Raw genomic sequence first — 21242 nt, forward strand, 5'->3', positions numbered from 1 at the left:
TGGGAACCATAGATGCTTCATCCCAAATTATTAAATCAACTTGAATTTTTTTTTTTTTTCAGATTCAATTTCTAAAAACGAGCATTCACTGTTGTTTAAATCCAGTGGTAAGTGAAAAGTTCTATGACTGGTCACACCATGAGGAAGTAAAACTGAGCCCATACCAGTCCAAGCCATTGATAAAATTTTTTTTCCTTTTGAAATAAAATAGTAAAATAACGTTTTATATAAAAAATTGCATTTTGTACAAAAATGTTTAAATATATTTACGGTACATTGAATGCAGATCAAATAAGATTTCGAAAATGACATATGAAGGAAAAAGTAGAATAATCTTTCTATGGTCCTTGTGGTTCAGAAAAAAATTCCAATATAAAACCTTAAAATATTGCATTATTTTTCTTGTTATACAAATTTTAACTATGGCATGGACTCGTGTTGCCTCAATATTACTTTTTAAACGAATGACTCGTCACAGATTTTTTTGTTTACCATTAGATTTGAATAATGTTGACCGTTCATACCTCGAATCAAAGTCGAAAAGAAAAAAATTAAAAGAAGATTTGATAATTTAGGATAAGGCTTTAATGGTCCCAAAAAAAGCATTAGAAATAGTCGACAGCACAAGGAACAAACGTGTTCAGAATTTTGAAGCAACAGTTTTCATTCCAATTCCGCGCAATTTTCCACAGTAGATGTGATGGCAGCACTGTACGGCTCACGAATTACAAGCGTGACTAACTTTCAATGTTTTCTAGTTGCGCGCCTTCTTTTCTGACACGCTGGCGTATGTGATTGGTCTGCTTTTCCTGTTCGCGCGTTTTTCCATCACAAACCGTTATATATACTCATAATTTTTAGTTGGCAACTAGTTCTCAGACAGTTAATGCTCAGACTCACTTCAGTTAGTATTTCAAGCTAGTTAATCATCATGCACTGTTAGTTGTAGTTAAACTCAGTATATTAAATTATTAATCATATGTACCATATCAGTATCAATAACATACTGTGCAAGTTGATATGCTCATAGAGTAAATTTTATAGAAAAACCGCTCATGTAACACACGTGTTGTGCGGGTAATATAATCCATCCATCACGGAAGAGCTCAAAATACAGTGGATAAGGCTCAATGCAACCATTTATATTTCATTTGTGCCTTTGTTGTAACAATGTTGTTATCAATTGTTGTATTGTTCATGAAGATTAAATTCAGTGAAACTCTTACTTAGTTCAAACTCTCTCACACAGATACACTCTCTACAGTTACATGCACACCGACAAGTGTACACATACACTTTCACTGTTATATCTGCTCAAGTGAATAAAGATATACTTAGTACTTGTAAAATGAATAGTGTTACTCAGTGACAATTGACTTTTTGTTACTATGTTGTTATTTTTCATAGACTTAGTGTTATCATTCACTTTAAGTTCAGTATATATTATTGTTTTACACAAGTTTAGAGATTATTCAGAATATAATTATTTTCAGTGGAAATATTAATTACAAAATTAAGACTCTTAATATTTGTGATATACCAGTCGTAATTAAAGTTTACTATTATTGTATTCATTTTCTAATTAATGAGTTTTGCATGCTCACACCTACCTGATCTGGCACCTCAGAACTGCATTAACATGAGCACTGAATAATTAAACAATATGAATCTGACGAAAATATACAGTTAATTTTTCAAGTTAAGGTTTTAAAAGCGATTTACGGAGGCTTACCACCTCATGAAATAAAACTAAACATAAATGTAGTATTGTTGATAAGAAATTAAAGTATAATAGACAATTTATGTAATGCGTGGGAAAGTATTTTACAGTAAAATTAAGCTAAAAAAATAGAAGAAAAATATCGTAATTTGTGGGGAAGGGTGAGGCAGCGTGGGGCTGGGTAGGCAAGCGAATATTAAGGTATAGTGAAATTAACTGTGCAACATAGGAAGATATATATAGATGAGTATATATATATCCCTATATCACATAGTAATTTGTGTGGGTCATTCCACAAAAAATGGTCAATTTTCTGAATTCATAGATCTACAAACGCCTATTTTTCACTTTACCCTGCACTATTTAAACACGTTTTTACCTAAGAAATTTTTTTATCTATTTTTTTATACTACCTAGATCGTAAACAATTGAAATTTATGTATACTGGTTCTTTTATATTAACTCATATTTATATAATACTAAGATAATAACATGTACAAAAATATTGCATTTATGCTTAAAAAATTTTAATTTGTCAGTAACTATAAAGTAGTCAATGCATTAAAACTTTCTTTTTTGTTAGTATTATTATATGACAATTTAAAGTTCATAATTAATTACATGTATTTATATGACATGATATAAACACAAATATGAATAAAATCGGTACATACTTATCAATTAATAGAAACTGTAGAAGTGAGAGTTTTTAAAATTTTTTTCTAGGGCTTTTTCGATGAAATGAGTACCCAAGGTGCCAAAACACCACTTATCCAATTTTTAAAAACAAATAGTTGATTTTACTTTTTGAAGGAAAATTAAGACCTGGCCAGCTCATTGGGTAAAGTCACTGTCGGTTATAAAAAGGTCAGTATAGCGAGTTAGATGGCTTGTTCGAGGTGAGCCGTGACCACTAGCGCCGAAGTGCCCGTATAAAAGTGAAACTAAAATCTTAAGCACTTCCCGTGTTTAAAAAAAAAAAACGAAAAAATTAAGCGCCAATAGTAGCAACAACTGGAACTAAAACCTCTAGCCACGGGGCCCACCTCAAATTAGAAAATATCTTTCTAGTGTGCTTAAGACAAACGCTGTGCTCTGTAAATAGTACTTAGTATGATGGATGACTGAGTTGTCTGAGTAGAACTTTGCAAGGAGCCCACATCAAAGACTCGCATACGAGGCGTTTCACGAGAAACGTCCCAGGCCCGCCGCGCGAGCTAAAAGTCACTGTTTTCGGCTCATTTTCTCGGCCTTATTCCTATGCTAAAAACATGTTGCAAATAGCATTTTTGATGTACTTTTCTGTCAGTTTTCCGATGGTGTAGTTAGTTTTCCGAAAAAATTTCATTTTAACTGAAAAACCAACATAAAATATGCTATATCTCGAAAAAGGCATTTTTTTTTTTTTTTTTTGATAAGCTAGATGGAAAGCTGAGGTTTTTTTCATTGAAAACGTCTTTTTGCACAGTGTGCTCTCACAGAAAAATTCGAGTAAAACAATACCAAAGAGTAGACGTTCGGCCATCTAAACGCGCGCCAAAGGCCGGCGCAGCGCCGCGCTCCGCTCAAGTTAAGTAATATTATTAGTTTTGTAACATTTAATTATTTATTTAACAATGAAGTATGCTTACACGTTAATACTTAATATAGTATTGCATAATTAAAAAAGAATCTTTGATTTTTTATGTGATTTTTAGGTAGAATTAAAAGAACCGTCTGAACACAAAGCATATTTTAGTTCTAAATTCATTATAATTGCCTTGCATATTTTAATTTATTCAACTTTGAAAATTTTAAACTATTTCTTGAAGCTATAGATCTGGAACATTTAACGCAGAATACTGAACTGCCTCTTAAAAACTACCACGACTGTATAAAAGCAGTAGTGTGCAGTAACTCTATTGAAAAATGTTTCTTAGGTGCAGAATGTCTAGACTGTCCCAATATGTCAACGTTACGTCCACATCTTCTTGAATGTTTTGAAAAACATAATATTTTTGAAATCAAATATGAATCGTGGTTTCAAACAGACAGTACTATTGCTACACAAACTTTGGATTCTCATGATTTCGTTGACTTACTAGTAGAAAAATTATCAAAACTCAAAACTCATGATTATTTTGCTACAAAACAATCACTTTTTATTAACCAACTGAAAAAAGATCTTAAACGGGGAGAATTTATTGTAGCTTGTAATTTTTCGCAAAATTATGCGTTTGTTATACAGAATTCAACCCAATCTTTTCATTGGATCAATAACCAAGCTTTGATTTTTATAGTTGTTTATTATAAAGAAAAAGATAAGCTTCAACACATGAGTATTGCTGTTATTTCCGATAACCTAAATCATGATACAATTTCTGTACATGAGTATCAAAAAGTTATAATAAATTGACTGAAATCCAAGTTTGTAGTAAAGAAAATTTTTTACATAACTAATGAGTCCAGTCAACATTTCAAAAGTAAGAGCAATTTTAGAAACATACTTTTCCACAAAAAAGACTTTTAAATTGATTGTGAATGACATTTTTTTGCTACTTCTCATGGAAAGAGAGCGTGTGATAGTATTGGAGCCAACTTGAAGAGAGGTGCAAGACGTGCAAGTCTTTGAGTTTCCTCTAATAACCGAATTTTGACAGCAGAAAACTTGTACGACTGGGCAAAGAATTACTGCAAAGAAACAAAAGTCTTTTATTTGAGTAAAAAGTTGTATGAAAAATGTAAAATTAAGCTCAAATTTCGATGTTATGACGCAAAATTAATACCAGGTACTTTGCAATTCCATGCTGTCATTCCAATCGATGATAAAACATTGAAATTCAAAAAAACATCTATGAGCTTTGAGTATCAACTTTTTCCAAAACAAAATAATAAAATCAAAAAGCCTATATCTCGAAATTCATCTAAAACTAAAAAATAATAGAAAATATTTGTTAAGAAAGTATTTCTAAATTAATAATTTTCACAGTTAACTTGAACGCGGTGCGGCGCCGCGCCGGGCCTCGGCGTGCGTTCAGACGGCCGAACGTCTACTCTTTGGTATTGTTTTACTTGAATTTTTTTAGTGAGAGAACACTGTGCAAAAAGACGTTTCCAATGTAAAAAAACCTCAGCTTTCCATCTAGCCTATCAAAAAAAAATTTTAAAATGCCTTTTTCGAGGTATAGCATATTTTGTATTTTTTTTTTCAGTAAAGATGAAATTTTTTTGGAAAACTAACCATACCATCGGAAAGCTGACTGAAAAATACATTGAAAATACTATTTGCAACATGTTTTTAGGATAGAAATAAGGCCGAGAAAATGAGCTGAAAACAGTGTCTTTTAGCGCTCGCGCGGTGGGCCTGTGACGTTTCGCGTGAAACGCCCCATACTTGGGAAAAAGGATGGTAATTATAGAAAAAAAAGAAGGGAGGTAAATATGAAGGACATAGGATACGTAAAAACCCAAGCAAGTACTAGCCCCAGCGAATAGGTCACAGCTCCACCAGGACCAAGAGGGTTGTCACCACTTGCGTCCGTGAGTACCGGTCCCCAGGTGACCATTCTTTTGTGAAGGGCAGCGGCCCTCCGGTAGCCCGCGTAGTCTGCCCGTACCGCGATTTTGCACTGCGAGCTTGTCGAGCATTCGTGCTCGACAAGTGTGTACACACACACAAGCACACATGCGTACATTCACGAGTAATCTTCGGTATTTCATTTCATATTCTTTTTGAATATATAGGTATTATTTTAAAATTACTCGCGAGTGCTCTTTACTTCGTGTGTATTATTTCCTCCTCCCTTGTTTTGTGTTACTACGAGATGGTCGTGAGAAGCAACAATAACTAAGGTCACCGTGGTACTTGGCCACAGCGGTGTCTCGATGGACAAGATCCGTGTATAAACGTTACCGTGAGTGTTACCGAGAGTATCTGAGCAACACAGGCCCGGTCAAGGTCAAAGTTTCCGCTTCGTTATTCCTCCTTGGTTGTATCTCATAACAATATATTTTATAATATTGTATTTAAATTCCAATATCTTAATTGTATTTTACAATTTTAGCATTTTTATGAAAATTGACACTACAAACTTACATTCTGGCATAAACTTTGGCATTAAAAATTCACAAATAAAAAACAATTCTTTTTTATTAACATTTTTATTGACAAGTTAATAACTTTTTACTTACAATTGTGAAAAAAAAAAATTGAAAAAAAAATAGTTGGTCCGAACAATTGTATGCTTTTTTTCGAAATTTATATCAAATTCAGTTTAAGGAGCAACATTATTTGAAAGTTAGAGAAAGCATAACATTATAACTTACAAAACCTTTAAAAAATGCTAAAATGGTTGGTTTTGTAGAAACAATTCTTCAATCTAATATTTTTAGAGAGACTAGTGCAACAATGCTTTGTATTTAGTTTATAACGTTTCTCTTTATTTTTATTTTAAAAAATAATAAAAGTTAATGTATAGAAGATGTTGGTATGAATAAAAAAAAATTGAAAAAAAATTAAAAGAAACAAACCAGGGGGTATAAATGAATCATGGGACCACGGTAAGAACAAAGTTCTTTAAACATGAGATGAGTGCCAAAAAATAATTAAACATGAGATGTGTCTCGAAAAACATCATAAAATGAAGAAACACAATTTCTCAGATAACAAGGAGGTTGCGAGATCTATAGGAAAAATGGAGTTCTGTAAGAATGAGTACTGCATTTATGTAGTTCAGTAAAACAAAAACTTGAAAAATATATAAAAAGTAAAAATAAGAAAATAAAAATTAGTTCAACCATCATGAGTACTGAACTAATTTATTTTTTTTATTTTTACTTTTTATATATTTTTCAAGTTTTTGTTTTACTGAACTACATAAATGCAGTACTCATTCTTACAGAACTCCATTTTTCCTATAGATCTCGCAACCTCCTTGTTATCTGAGAAATTGTGTTTCTTCATTTTATGATGTTTTTCGAGACACATCTCATGTTTAATTATTTTTTGGCACTCATCTCATGTTTAAAGAACTTTGTTCTTACCGTGGTCCCATGATTCATTTATACCCCCTGGTTTGTTTCTTTTAATTTTTGTCATTTTTTAAATTTTCTTCATTTGAATTCTTTTTTTATTTTTATTTAATTCTCTTTTTTTCGTTTTTTTTTATTTCATACAATTTTTTTTTTTTTCATTCCGTGTGTATTTTTTTATGTGTGTTTTGATTTGATTTCATTTTATTTTTTTATTTTTTTTCTTCAATCTTCCTTTTTTGATTTCACATTTTTCATTCCATTATATTTTTTCATGTCTTGTTTGATTTCATTTCATTTTTTTTTTTTCATTTTTCATTTTATTACTTTTTTCTTTAAATTAAAAAAAAATTCATTTCCTTTTTTTCATTTCGTTTCTTTTTTCTCTTTTTTTTTAAATTTTATTTCCTTCATTTTTATTTAAATTCCTTTTTTTTTTTATTTCATTTCATTTTTCAATGTCTTTTTTGATTTCAATCCCTTTTTTTGATTTCATTTTTTAAATTATTTGTCATTATTTTCCATTCCATTTTTGTTATCATTTCATATTTATTTATTTCTTTTTTTTTATTTAATTTTTTTATTTTGATTCCATACCTTGCTTTTTATTTTCATTTTTTAATGTTAACCCTTGCATTTTGTTTAATTCGTCAATTCCTTTGACTTTTTCGATTTTGATTTTTGCCGTTTGCCACAGACTGTTATAGAAGTATAACATCATTCTTGGGTGCCCAAGCACCCACTGTCCCACTGGTTTAGTTTACCCATTACTTACTGTGATACGCGCTTTTACAGTTTCGGCTGTTTTTCATCCCAAAAATTTTGAATTTTTGCTAATGCCATGGCTTTGTAGTCGTCTGTAGAGATGTATACATAGTGGACGGTCTTAATGTTTGTTGTAGTTAAAACGATTTTCTAAAAGTATTTTTTTTCAATTTTCGTTTACTAGGCCCTAGCTAAGCATAATAATTTTTTTTACAATTACAATTACCGTCTAAGCAGTCCACTGTATCACTACCAACGACTTCAAAGCCATAGCATCAATTTAATGTCGAAATATTTAGCTAAGAAAAAAGCCAAAACTTAAAACTGGAAATTGCAACTGAAAGAAGAGTTGTAAATAGAAGTTGCCACTGGAAGAAAGAAGAGTTACAACTTTCAGTTGCAACTTTCAGTTTTAAGTTTTAGCTTTTTTTTTTAGCTAAATATTTCGAAATTAAATTAATGCTATGGCTTTAAAGTCGTTGATGGTGATACAGTGGACTGCCAAAAAGGTAATTTAAGTTGCAAATTAATTCAGTTAAAATGGGTTCAAGTCCTTTAAAATCAAAATCAAAAAAGTCAAAGGAATTGACGAATTAAACAAAATGGAAGGGTTAACATTAAAAAATAAAAAAAAAGGTATTAAATCAAAATAAAAAAATTAAATAAAAAAAAAAAATAATAAATAAATATAAAATGATAAGAAAAATGGAATGGAAAATAATGACAAGTAATTTAAAAAATGAAATCTGATCAGTAATGAGAGGAGAATAGCGCAGCATGGTTGGAAGAGACAGGGTGAGGGGAAGAGTGTAGGGTACTGACGGTGAGGGTGATGGGGTAAAGGGGGAAATTAAATGAATTAGGAGGAAGAGACTTCTAGTACGTGACTTCTGTTTCCTGAAAATCTGTTGTTTTTCAAATTCCAGCCCCCCAAGCACGCGACATAAAGAACTTCGTTCTACAAATAGTAAACTTTTTCATGTAAATAAAATTCTTGAATTAGAAGATAACTTTTATCACTCGTTAAACGTATTAACGCTAACAATGTATGCTTTACAGTAACAAAAAAATACTGAAAAATAACATTCTATAAATACATTATTCATGAATTGCTTACTTAATTGAATAGTAACTTAAAAGATACTTTCAAAGTTATTTGCTAAAAGAATAACAAAATTCTTATCATAGACGATCCTGGATAATCACGAAAAAATCTTTTTGGGTGAAACATAAACTTATTTTATCATTAGGGGAAAAAATATATCCATGGCTTGGACCAGCATTGCCTCAGTCTGTTAGTTCAGTAGGATCTGCTAGGTGGTCTAGACGTAAAATTGAAGCTACCTGTAATAGAACTAAATAAGTGTGGTTGTAATAGGCCCGAGCAACATATCAATTACGCAGTCGTTCACTGACAGTGCATGAAGCTTAGAGCTGGAAATCATGCAGCTAAGTACCCCGGCTACTGATGACACTGTTCTCTAATGGACAAGATACTTATGTCGAACTTCATCCTGAACCACCGTGATGAAGAGTAGCCATCAATACTAAGACGTTATGCACGCTAACGTCTCCGGTGAAATACTAGGAGACGTCTAGCTAGAGCACACTCTACCCTAGTAATTTGCGATTTTATGGCCATTTTTCTAACCGACCTGGTGTTGCTATCAGAGCAGATTATATTATAACAAACAAGCCAGGAAGAATAACCCTGAGTTCAAGCAGCCACAACAGCCACCTCAGTCTTTCGTTGGAACGACATGTCCACAGTAAAGGTATACTCCAGGCCCACTTTCCTGACTAACGAGGAGCAGTTGATTATCCAGGGAACGACTCGAAGACGAGATATTCTTTAGGTCAGTGACGTTCCTTCCTCCAGCATGGTCTCCATTCACAGAGACTCAAAGAATTGACGTCAAGCTACCAACACAGCCAGCTTTTCGTTATGAAGAATAATAATAAGTAGTGGCTAGAAGTATTACTACTGAGCCATTTTAAGGTCATCACAAGTATTTACGATCCCTACTTGACCATTAATCTCATCGGTTCTTTTCAAGGCCACCTAACGTTAAACTACCTTGCAAATAAATAGATGTTTACTAACATTTCAAGCAACGATTCGTCGACTAAAAGATCAAATAAAGCTGGCCACTATTAAACCAAGTCAGTCATTCACTGGCAGATGTCATGAGTAGAGTTGTTCGTCGCAAGGCTGGGAACCCCAGCGATCGATGACCCTACATTACATTACTCTCTTGACTCTACACTCCACCAGGAGCCACCAATGCTCTCTGAGGTCTGCGCTGGGCAAATTTAACAGCTATAAAGGAGAAATAACCTCAAGCAAACGAGACAGTCTCCAACGGGCAAGCATCACGAACCAATCTCCCGATCTTAGATTACCAAAACGACTGAGCTCTGCAAAAAAAAGGTGCTGTAGATACTAACGTCGCCGGTGTAACATCAGAAGACGTTGGTAAAGATCTCAAGAGCTTGACAACTAGCTCTAAAGCTTTAGACGTTGAGTTTTCCTCACGATCAGTCTGATGCCACAACAGTAGGCCAGAGAACATCACCCTGAAGAATCCAAGCAGTTACGTTTGCTTGAAACTTCAGTCGAAAAAAAGATTAGTTTACCAGACAGTAATCAGTTAAATTTTTCAGATTTTTAATTAGGTAGAAAAGTGTGTATTTGTATTCATTGTGGCAATAAAAAATGAAGAGATGAGATTTCAGGACTTGGCTGCTTTTGTAACGAAGTTGTAAGAATAGGAAAAGTAATTTTTCAATAATATATATTTTTTGTCAGTTTTAAATGTTGATGGTTTAAAGAAATAGCCCTTTTCATTTATTATAACGTGAAAAAGTGCAAATCAACAGCCCTGTAGGGCCAGCAATTAATTTATGGCATCAGGAACATACGGTACTTCTCAGCACAATTATATTTTTTCAGTTTTTACAGCTTATTATTTGACAAAATGAACTGCATGGATTCCGAATAAATATGTTTTTCATAAGATGATTCTTATTTTGGGAGGGCTGCAGGGCTGTCTTCCCTGGCTTGCATTTGAAGTAGCAAATTCTCTGACGGCACCAGGTCAAATGGTTAAACGGCCACAAAACAGCCAAAGTGTTGAAGCAGGTTGTGCTCTGGCTATATACGTCTCTTGGTATTACACCGGAGACGTTGACGTTCTGGATGCATACTTTTCTTAGGCCTCGGTTATTTTGGCGATTCGGAGTGTGTGCGCGCCGATGCCACTTTTGATTGTGATTGTTTAGTCGCGGTAGCTAGGGCTGAGCCCGCTGTGGTCCAGGCAGGTGAGATAAGGAAAAGGAGGACGCAAGAGGTCACCTCAATGAACACGAGCTGCTTGTTAGATTTAGGTATGAATATGTTTATTTATTAAAATACTCCCTAACTGCTCTAAAATCAAGAAAAGGGCCACGTTGGCGAGGGGCACGTATAACTCTATATGTGTTGCTGGCTCGCGCGTGACACGTCCGTACTTTTCGGCTTCCGAACTGAGAAGAAACTGAGAAGGGCAGCAGCAGCGGCGTGGCTCTCCTCGCTGAAGAGAGTCGCGCGATAGCTCGACCTTCTATTGGCTCTACTGCGCAGCTAGTAGTCAGCAGAGCAGTAAGACTACTATGGGGCCATAGGCCTTAAACAAAGAACGGCTGCAACATGACGCCCGCTGAACGTGGCTTACAGCGCGTTTACTTAATAAAGTACTACGGTTCCAGTAGAAGCTATTGAAAATTAAAGTAAGAACTGAATGAACATTTTGAATCGTGGCTTACAATCATTGCTAGTAAAGAAAAGAAATGCCTCAACTGGCCTAAACTAAGTTACCATTACAAACGTGGTTAGAAAATGATGAGCTTATGGCCAATAAATGAATAATGTTTAATCTTCAGTGATGGCACTGGGCGTACCGCCCGCCGTGGAAGGACACCCTAGGTTCTCTGGAAGTGAGGTTGTTGACGAAGCGGTGAGTGGTACCAGCTTGCTGACAGGCCGACGAAGTTCAGACTTGGCCGTGCGGACCATTGCCACCCGACATAGGCCATCTTCTCCTGGGAAGGTTCGCACGATGCGGCCCATGAGCCACTTTGTGGCAGGTTGAAGCTCGTTTTTGATTAGGACTACTTCTCCCACTTGAAGGTTGGGCTGAGCACGCGTCCACTTGGTGCGTTGCTGCAGCTGAGTGAGATATTCCTGACTCCATCTAGACCAGAAGTGATCGTGGATTTGCTGCACGTGCCTCCATCTGGAACTGAGACAAGTTTTGGAATCCAGTTCTGTAGGGTCAGGAGGAGAAATAAGGGCGGCTCCTATCAGAAAGTGTCCAGGGGTTAAGACGACTGAGTCTTCATCGTTTGAGCTAAGATACCCAAGAGGCCTTGAATTTAAGCAAGCTTTAATTTGACTCATGAGCGTAGTGAGCTCCTCATAGGTAAGGAGAGCCTTTCCAATCACGCGCTTGAGATGATGTTTGCACGCCTTGACAGTAGACTCCCAGAGTCCGCCGAAGTTTGGTGCGTAAGGTGGCGTGAAGTGCCAACTGACTCCTTCACTGGCCAGGGAGGAAGCAGCTTGCTGACCTACTGCAGAGGTTTCTTTAACTAAGTGGCTAAGTTTGGCGTCAACGCCTTGAAAAGTGGTGCCGTTGTCACTGCACATGTGTAAACAAAGTCCTCGGCAAGACACGAAGCGGCAAAATGCTGCTAAAAACGCCGGTGTGGAATAGTCAGAGACTACTTTAATGTGCGTTGCTTTAGTAGCAAGACACACGAAGACCGCGATGTAGCCTTTCATGACCTTTCGACCACGATCGGGGGAAGCCTTAAACCACAAGGGTCCGGCATAATCAACGCCCGTGTGTGTGAAAGGTCGCGATGGTTGTGTCCGAGGAGCAGGAAGGGCGCCCATCATTTGAGAGATGGTTCGCGCCTTAAACCGAGCACATGTGGTGCACGCTCGTACTATCCCTCTAACGAGATTCCTCGCACGTAGGATCCAAAATTGACGGTTCAAGGTACTATGTGTAAGCAAGGGGCCTCCATGAAGTGTGAGGAGGTGTGTATCTCGAACGAGCAAGTGGACTACATGATGCTTTGCGGGTAGCACGATGGGGTGTTTCTTGGTTTCTGTCAAGGCAGCCTTGTTTAGACGACCACCGACTCTAATCAAATCAAGTATGTCAAGGAAGGGGTTGAGCCTTTTTAAGCAACTTGATGACCTTACCTCTTCAGAATTTGACAGAGATTGAATCTCGTCATGTAAGGTAAGTCCTTAAACTAAACGCCACAAGCAGACCCGGCCAGCACGGATCTCTCGGACTGAAAGCCAAGTTAGCCGTCGTTCTAGGGGTTTGAGGGTGTTGGTTTTAAATCGAAGCACGTATGACAGGATTCGAATTAACTTTTGAATCGAGAAAAATCGGCTGAGCCACTCTTTCCAGTCGATTTCATCCTAAGCGTTAATTATTAGAAACGCTGTGGTGCTTTTTTTTTTCTAATTCCGTGGAAGGATCGAGTGGCATGGTTGGCCAGATATCTGGCGACCCGGTAATCCAGCAAGGCCCGTGCCACCAAAGCGTTGAAGTTTCTGAGGTATCGATTGAAACTCCTCTCGAGGCACAATTGGCCGGGTTTTTCCTAGATGCTACGTGGTGCCAGATTGCCTGAGGTAATAGCGTATGAATTTCGCTAGTGCGATTAACGACATATGTTTTCCAACGTGATGGATGACCGCGTAGCCATGCCAAGACAATTTGCGAATCGGACCAGCAATGTACGGTCGAGGAAGCTCTTGGGGTGCTTTTGTTTACAAAATTGATGAGACGTGCGAGAAGATGAGCCGCACACAGCTCGAGACGCGGTACGCTCAAGGTTTTGAGGGGAGCTACTCGTGACTTTGCAATTATAAGGCTTGAGTGAGAGGAAGACTCGCTGTGCACAACTGCATAAACCGCAGCTGCGTAAGCCTTTTCAGATGCGTCACAAAATCCGTGCAGTTCCCACTGAGACGAAGAGTCAGCTCGGATCCATCGCGAGATGCGAAGTTGGCTGACTCTCGGGAGTTCCGATGAAAATTCTTGCCAGAGCCGTATAATTGATGGGGGTAGAGCCTGGTCCCAGTCTAACCCGTGGAGCCACGGACTCTGTAGTAGAATTTTTGCCCCGATAACAAATGGAGCTAGAAAACCAAGGGGGTCGTAGAGTCTAGCCACGTTTCATAATATCTGACGCTTGGTGACAAGCCCTTGGCTTTCCAAAGCTGTGACCTTAAAGAGCATGGTGTCCGACGCGGGAGCCCAGAGCATGCCTAGAACTGATGCAAGTGAATCCGCATGTATCGGGAGCTCGACAGATAGGAGAGTCTTGGGGCTCAATCTGCTCAACAGCGTGTATAAGTTAGACGCCGATTTGTCTAATTCCATGCCTGCTGATGACAAAATACTCTTGAGCTCTCAAGCCCTTTCGCAAAGCGCGGATTCCGTCTCGGCTCCTACGAAGAAATCGTCTGCGTATGGATTCGTTTGGATAATCGAAGATCCGAGAGGAAAACGGATGGACTCTTGCACAGCAAGCTCAAGCATACACGCGTTTGCGAGAAATAGGGCTGAAACAGTGCCGTAAGTGACAGTGTTTAGCTGAAAAGCGGTTGGTGGACCGTCTGGTGACTCACGCCACAAGATTCGTTGCCAGTCGCAATCGCGACAATCCACTAGAAATTGGCGAAACATCCTTACGATGTCGCATGAAAACGCGAAACAATCAAATCTCCATCTCATCAGGATTGCGCGGATGTCCTCGAGAAGGTTAGGGCCTGGGAGCATGAAGCTATTCAGCGAGCGACCACGGCAATCCTTACTTGATGCATTGAAGACTATGCGTATTCTATTGTAAAAATCGTCCCGAACTACTGGGTGGTGTGGAATGTAGGCTACCTGCTCCGGCTCGGGTTGACCGACGGAGACTGGTGACATGTGGCCAAGACTCTCGTAGTCTTTCATGAAGGTATTATATGCCTGTTGAAGTGCAGGGCATGCCGCCAGCCGGCGTTCCATGCTCCGTAGCAAGCCCAGAGCTGCTTCTCGAGTATCTAAAAGGGAGGGCGCGTCGGAAAACGGAAGGCGGATGACAAAACGACCCGAGAAATCTCGTCGCACGTTCTCCTGGAAATGCCCAAAGCAATTTTTATCGTCTCAAGAACCATGATCGATATTAAATGGCTCTTCAACCTCCCAGAATTTCCGTAATGTGACAGACAAATCTTGGTCGACGGTCAGAGTAAATGATTGAGTGGACTTTACCTCGAGGCCGGGGGATGGCTTAGACCCTCCAAGAAGAACCCAACCAAATACCGTACAGATTGCTGAAGGCGTGTCTGGTGGCCCTGTGATGAGGCCAGGGCGCAAGGCAGCGGCGAAGACTTCAGAACCCAGTAGGCAATCAATATGACTTGGGGTGCCACAGAATGGATCGGCAACGTCCAAGTCCTTGGGGTGGTTCCAACTCCTGAAGTTAACGTTGCTAGATGGAAGCTTTGAGGTGAGCTTGCCTATCGTCAAAGCCTTTATCTGAAAATCAAAACCATCATCAGAGGGGGACTTAACTGATAGAGTAACCCAACCCCTGGCTATCGAGGTTGAATTTCCCAGGCTGTTGACTGCCAAGCAGGTCTCTTTAACCTTGAGGCCCAGTGCTCTGGCCACATGGTCTGACAAGTAAGACTCCTCTGAACAAGAGTCCAAGAGGGATCTGACTTGGTAGACTAAGCCAGAGTCTGAAACCAGCGACACGATCGCTGTGGACAACAGTTTCGTGCTCCTGGTAAATGTAGCGAGCACTGAAGTCTGCTGAGTGGAATCAGATGTCTGATACTTATCTTTCTTTTGTGGAGGTCTTGAACCGATGGTTGGCTGCTCGGCTTGATCCATATGCAGAGCGGTGTGATGATTGCTCTGACAGGTGTAGCATGTGTTTTTGGAGGGGCAGTCGCCCACTTGATGAGAAGGTCCCATGCAGTTGAAACAGAGCTTGCTGCTTCATACGAAGACTCGGCGCTCTGGCACCGACTTCCCTAGGAACTGCTTGCAGGAGTCCATGTAATGCGTCTCTGAACAATAGAGACAGGTGGGCTTGGGGCTCTTGGACGTTAAAGGCTGTTCTGATGTTGATGTGGACAGAAGGGCCGATGTAGACTGCTTCTCTTTTGGCTTGCCTTTATCTTTTGCTTTGTTGCCCTTGGCAGTCGGAGCAGGACCAGCTTCTCGCTTGCTGGAGCCTAGACGATCTAGGGTGCGGATCCTCGTTTCCAGGAAGGTCCGAAGAACTTGATACGTGGTGAAAGTTATCCTTTGGGCCTCACACTCTTTTGCCCAATCAAGCTGTGTATCCGGTGCCAACTTGCTGGTGATACAATATACCAGTAGAGCATCACAGTTGGACAATGTAGGCGCGAGAGCGTTAAAGACGTTCAAGCTCTCGTTCATGGTTGACAACAGCTGATTGAGGTGTGTTACAGATTCTTCGCTTGCCGCCGGAATCTCTAATATGGCCTTTATGTATGTGTTACAGCGCAGCAGCTTATCATCATAGCGCTTGACCAGGGCTTGCCAGACTGTATCGAAGTTGTCGCCTTCTACCTTAATGCCACGTAGAAGGCTCGCCGACTCACCACTCAGTGAATTAATCAGATGCTGAAACTTGATCACTGGCATGACGGACGTGTCATTGATTACCAACGCTGTAAACTTATCGGAAAACCCTTGCCAGTCTCTCTGCTCTCCGTTGAAAGTTGGCAGTTTGACCTTTTCCAGCTGTGAATGAACAGCTGTTCTATTTTCTGATTGGTTTCCTCTAGGTGGTGCAGGGTTTTCAAAGCGCACGAAGCACTCTTGAAGAAGTCCCAGGCTTTGCATGAAGGCTTCGAGAGTTGCGTCATGCACAGCTTCTGTAATATAAGTTTGATTTTGTATGTCGTCTGCCTATGAGCAGAGCTCCATGTCGTTGTTTTCAAACTTATCCCAATAGCCTTGTAAGAGCTTTATCCTCTTTTTCAAATCAAAAGTCGTGCTCTAGCGCTTTGATTTTCCTCGTGTTGACGATAAAGTTTTTGATGTAAGTAGCGAGAGACTTTTGTTGAAGGAGAAACTTCTCGCACTCATCATCGAGTGACTCGACATCGTCATTGTCGTTCGGCATGTTGATGCGCTGAGAAGACTTTGCTATATAGCTGCGCTACGTGAGGGTCCTAGGCAGCTGTATGTATGTAATGAGTACGTGAGCTCGAGCGCTGTATGTCGTGGTGCTTGGCACCGGTGCAGTGGCACGAGAATACTCACGACTCTTTATTTACTTCCAAGCTTAGGGGTTGAAGACGTCCGTACTGCGTGTGTGTTAATGTGCGTGGACTCTACCTGAACGCACCAACGATCAGACTGTACCTCTCCGGGTGTGCTGTCGACAGGCACGTGAGCGTATGTGTAATCTAGAGGCACGGCTTCAAGCACCGCTACACATGAACGCTGTTCGACGGGCAAGAATGATGTAGCAAAATTAGTAATGTATAGACACTCACGTGTGCGTATTAGCAACAGCACAGCAGCGTTAGAATGCGTGCGTTGATTTATGAGCAGCAGTACACAGCACTGTAGCAGCAACAACTCCTAATTGGGTGTGAGCGTGTGTGTACGAATGAGTGACAACACACAGCACTACAGCAGCAGCAACTTCGAATTGGGTGTGAGCGTGTGTGTACGAATGAGCGACAACACACAGCACTACAGCAGCAGCAACTTCGAATTGTGTGTGCGCGTGTATATGTGTCTATACATACGATGGCACAGCAGTACGCGTTCGGGGGCGAATGTGCGAGCGTGTAAGTGTGTATGTATATGAGCGACAGCACTACGTGCAGCTGAGGAGCCAAGATGGCGCACTTGACTCACCGTGGGTCTCGATGCCTTGTTGTGCCCTGTTCTTAAAATGGCCGCCGTATTGATGAGCCTCGTGGCGGCTGCTACGATGAGTACGTAGCCGCTGCAAGCGATGAGCCTCGTGGCCGCTGCAATTTTCCTATGGTGCTGCCCAGATCCGGCTCGAAGGACCAAAAAATATGCGCGCCAATGCCACTTTTGATTGCAATTGTTTAGTCGCGGTAGCTAGGGCTGAGCACGCTAGGTCCAGGCAGGTGAGATAAGGAAAAGGAGGACGCGAGAGGTCACCTCAACATACACGAGCTGCTTGTTAGGTTCAGGTATGAATATGTTTATTCATCAAAATACTCCCTAACTGCTCTAAAATCAAGAAAAAGGCCACGTTGGCGAGGGGCACGTATAACTCTATATGTGTTGCTGGCTCGCGCGCGACACGTCCGTACTTTTCGGCTTCCGAACTGAAAAGAAACCGAGAAGGGCAGCAGCAGCGGCGTGGCTCTCCTCGCTGAAGAGAGTCGCGTGGTGGCTCGACCTTCTATTGGCTCTACTGCGCAGCTACTAGGCAGCAGAGCAGTAAGACTACTATGGGGCCATAGGCCTTAAACAAAGAACGGCTGCAATAGAGTAAGAACCGATTTATGTTGCTTGCCCATAAAGTAAGAGTGTCATTGGTAGCTGGGATGCCCAGCTGCACGAATAACAACTCTGTTCTTGGTGTACTTACAATGAACGAATACGATAATTGTGAACTTGATGGGACATCTTCTAACTATTCTTCACTATCTTCGATTGCGGGTAGATTCAATTTTACTTTGACGCCACCTAATGGATCGTACTAAAGTAAAGCACAAAGCTAGCTCATTTTAGTAAAACCTTAATCTTATTTATGGCTATTGTGATTAACTTTTTCAAGAAAAGAACTAAAACCATCTCCGAATCATCAAGAATCAGTATGCAAAATTTCAGCAAAATCGGTTCAGTAGTTCTCACGGTTAGCGATTATAACGATTTTCGAGACTTTGCTTTATATAGCATGATATGTTACGGTAGCATTTCCCGAGAACCGCGTGTTGAGTGATTTTTTCTAACGCGAAACCCGTTGGAATTAATTTTTTAGGGCAAATAGCTTTTAAATGGGAGCCGATTGAAAATACGTTCCAAACTACCCCTAAATGGGATTGGAAAGCTATAGCGCGCCCGCATGAACTCGCGACGTTGCCGCATTGTTATTGGAGCTTAGTCGGTAAGCAGTGAGAACTATATCCATGTGCGCACGCAAGAGCGTCAGCTACTGCTGGTAACTTGAAGGTTGGATGTAAAAATTTTTACCTTAAGGTAAATATTTTCTGCTCCTTATGTTGTCAGTTGTTTATCCATCACGCGCTTACTGTCTTTCTCACTCTCATGTTGGACAAAAACATCTTTAAGTTTTTATACTTAAGTAATGTTACCTCGAATTAAAGTAAAATACCATATCAGTAGGGATTTTTCCACTCTACACGATAGTATTTTTGCAAAAATAGTCAAGCTCTCGGTCAAAAATATTGTTGTTAGGTATGTCTTACTTACGTTCCCGGGTATGTCGTCTGTACACGATTTAGAACGAGTCCATTCATAAATTGCAACAATCAAGTACCCGGGAAGTACCCGCCAAGTGCCCGGGAAGTACCCGGCAAGTGCCTGGGAAGTACCTGCCAAGTACCCAAGGAAGTGCCCGGGAAGTACCCGGCAAGTGCCCGGGAAGTACCTGCCAAGTGCCCCGGAAGTCCCCGCCTAGTACAATACAGTCGGGTACTTCCCGGGCACTTCCTTGGGTACTCCCCGGGCACTTTCCAGGTACTTGGCGGGTACTTCCCGGGCACTTGGCGGGTACGTCCCGGGCACTTCCTCGGTTACTTCCCGGGTACTTGGCGGGTACTTCCCGGGCACTTGGCGGGCACTTCCCAGGTACTTGGTAGGTACTTCCCGGGCACTTCCTCGGGTACTTCCCGGGTACTTGCCGGGTACTTCCCGGGCACTTCCTTGGGTACTTGGCAGGTACTTCCCAGGCACTTGCCGGGTACTTTCCGGGCACTTGGCGGGTACTTCCCGGGTACTTGATTATTGCAATTTATGAATGGACTCGTTCTAAATCGTGTACAGACGACATACCCGGGAACGTAAGCAAGACATACCTAACAACAATATTTTTGACCGAGAGCTTGACTATTTTTGCAAAAATACTATCGTGTAGAGTGGAAAAATCCCTACTGATATGGTATTTTACTTTAATTCGAGGTAACATTACTTAAGTATAAAAACTTAAAGATGTTTTTGTCCAACATGAGAGTGAGAAAGACAGTAAGCGCGTGATGGATAAACAACTGACAACATAAGGAGCAGAAAATATTTACCTTAAGGTAAAAATTTTTACATCCAACCTTCAAGTTACCAGCAGTAGCTGACGCTCTTGCGTGCGCACATGGATATAGTTCTCACTGCTTACCGACTAAGCTCCAATAACAATGCGGCAACGTCGCAAGTTCATGCGGGCGCGCTATAGCTTTCCAATCCCATTTAGGGGTAGTTTGGAACGTATTTTCAATCGGCTCCCATTTAAAAGCTATTTGCCCTAAAAAATTAATTCCAACGGGTTTCGCGTCAGAAAAAATCGCTCTACACGCGGTTCTTGGGAAATGCCACCGTTACATATCATGCTGTATATTAGTAAGATACCCATATGCTTTGGGATTACGGGGACGATTCCACACATTATGTACACCTTGGACAAGAGGCAACGGTAAAACTTTAATAGCATGCAAAGAAACGGGATCACGGAATTTATTACATAGATAACACACATGAACGATAGCAATAATTTAGTACTCTAGGCTTTTATGTATATAGAACAAATATATGTGTTTTATAACATCTACAAGGACAAAACTAAATATACGTGGGTGTATAATAATGCCAAAATAATTACAAACCCGGAGTGCTTTACTAGACCAAACCGCTGTATCTCTCGCACCTTTATTTCCTACACGACGGGCAGACTTTCTGAATCGCAACAAAAGATACGCTCCACAACGCTCTCGTCGACTTACTTGACTGCACGTAGTTACCAAGGCCTTTGATTGATATAAAAAGCAAAAGCTAAGCGATCTCGAACCATCAAGCAGTATGCCTGCTTCTGCAATCACGTGACATGTAACTTACTTCTTTTGAAACAGTCCACCGTTGCAAAACTTGAACTACGCGTGCAACCTCAAACAATCTTATAAAACGCTCATCTTACAAAATACATTCGCACAAGTACACCAAATAATGTGACTAATCAACAATTTCAACAGTCTTTACTGCGTATGTCCATAAGAAATATCATACACGATTTTGACAGTAACTTGTACTTAATGTAAAATCTGAGAAATTAGCAGTTTTAAATATTAATTACTACGTAATTATTAAACCATTACTGTACTCGTGTCAATCGAGAGTAATTAAGTTAAGCTCTGATTGGTCGTTGGCATCCCCAACCTGACGCATCCTCCGTAAGTGCAAAAGTATAAAAACTTGCGCATAACAATATTTGCCTTATTTCTTTCATGAAGTGCTCTAAAGTAACAATAAAGGTTAGAGAGTGAGTTCCGTTGCGTCTTTAAAGTGCATATAGTATTGAGTTCGGTGATTAAGCTAATTTTAAGACAGGTGCATTTCAAGCAAATGTAAGACTTAGTTCGGTGACTTAGCTGTGTGAGAAAAGCTTGAGCAAATCAGGTCATTGTAAACTCGCCTTAAAAGTGAATCAAGAAGGA

General features: G+C 39.9%; 1 protein-coding gene across 1 annotated transcript in view; it reads left to right on the top strand.

Moving 5' to 3' along the window:
* The window catches only part of Nf1 (neurofibromin 1), a 394222-nt gene that overhangs the window by 25832 nt on the left and 347148 nt on the right, over nucleotides 1-21242 (top strand). The window lies entirely within an intron of this gene.

This window comes from Copidosoma floridanum, unplaced genomic scaffold (genome assembly GCF_036245765.1).
Source record: "Copidosoma floridanum isolate Cflo_tuat_1 unplaced genomic scaffold, Cflo_Japanese_pri ptg000034l, whole genome shotgun sequence".
NCBI lineage: Eukaryota > Metazoa > Arthropoda > Insecta > Hymenoptera > Encyrtidae > Copidosoma > Copidosoma floridanum.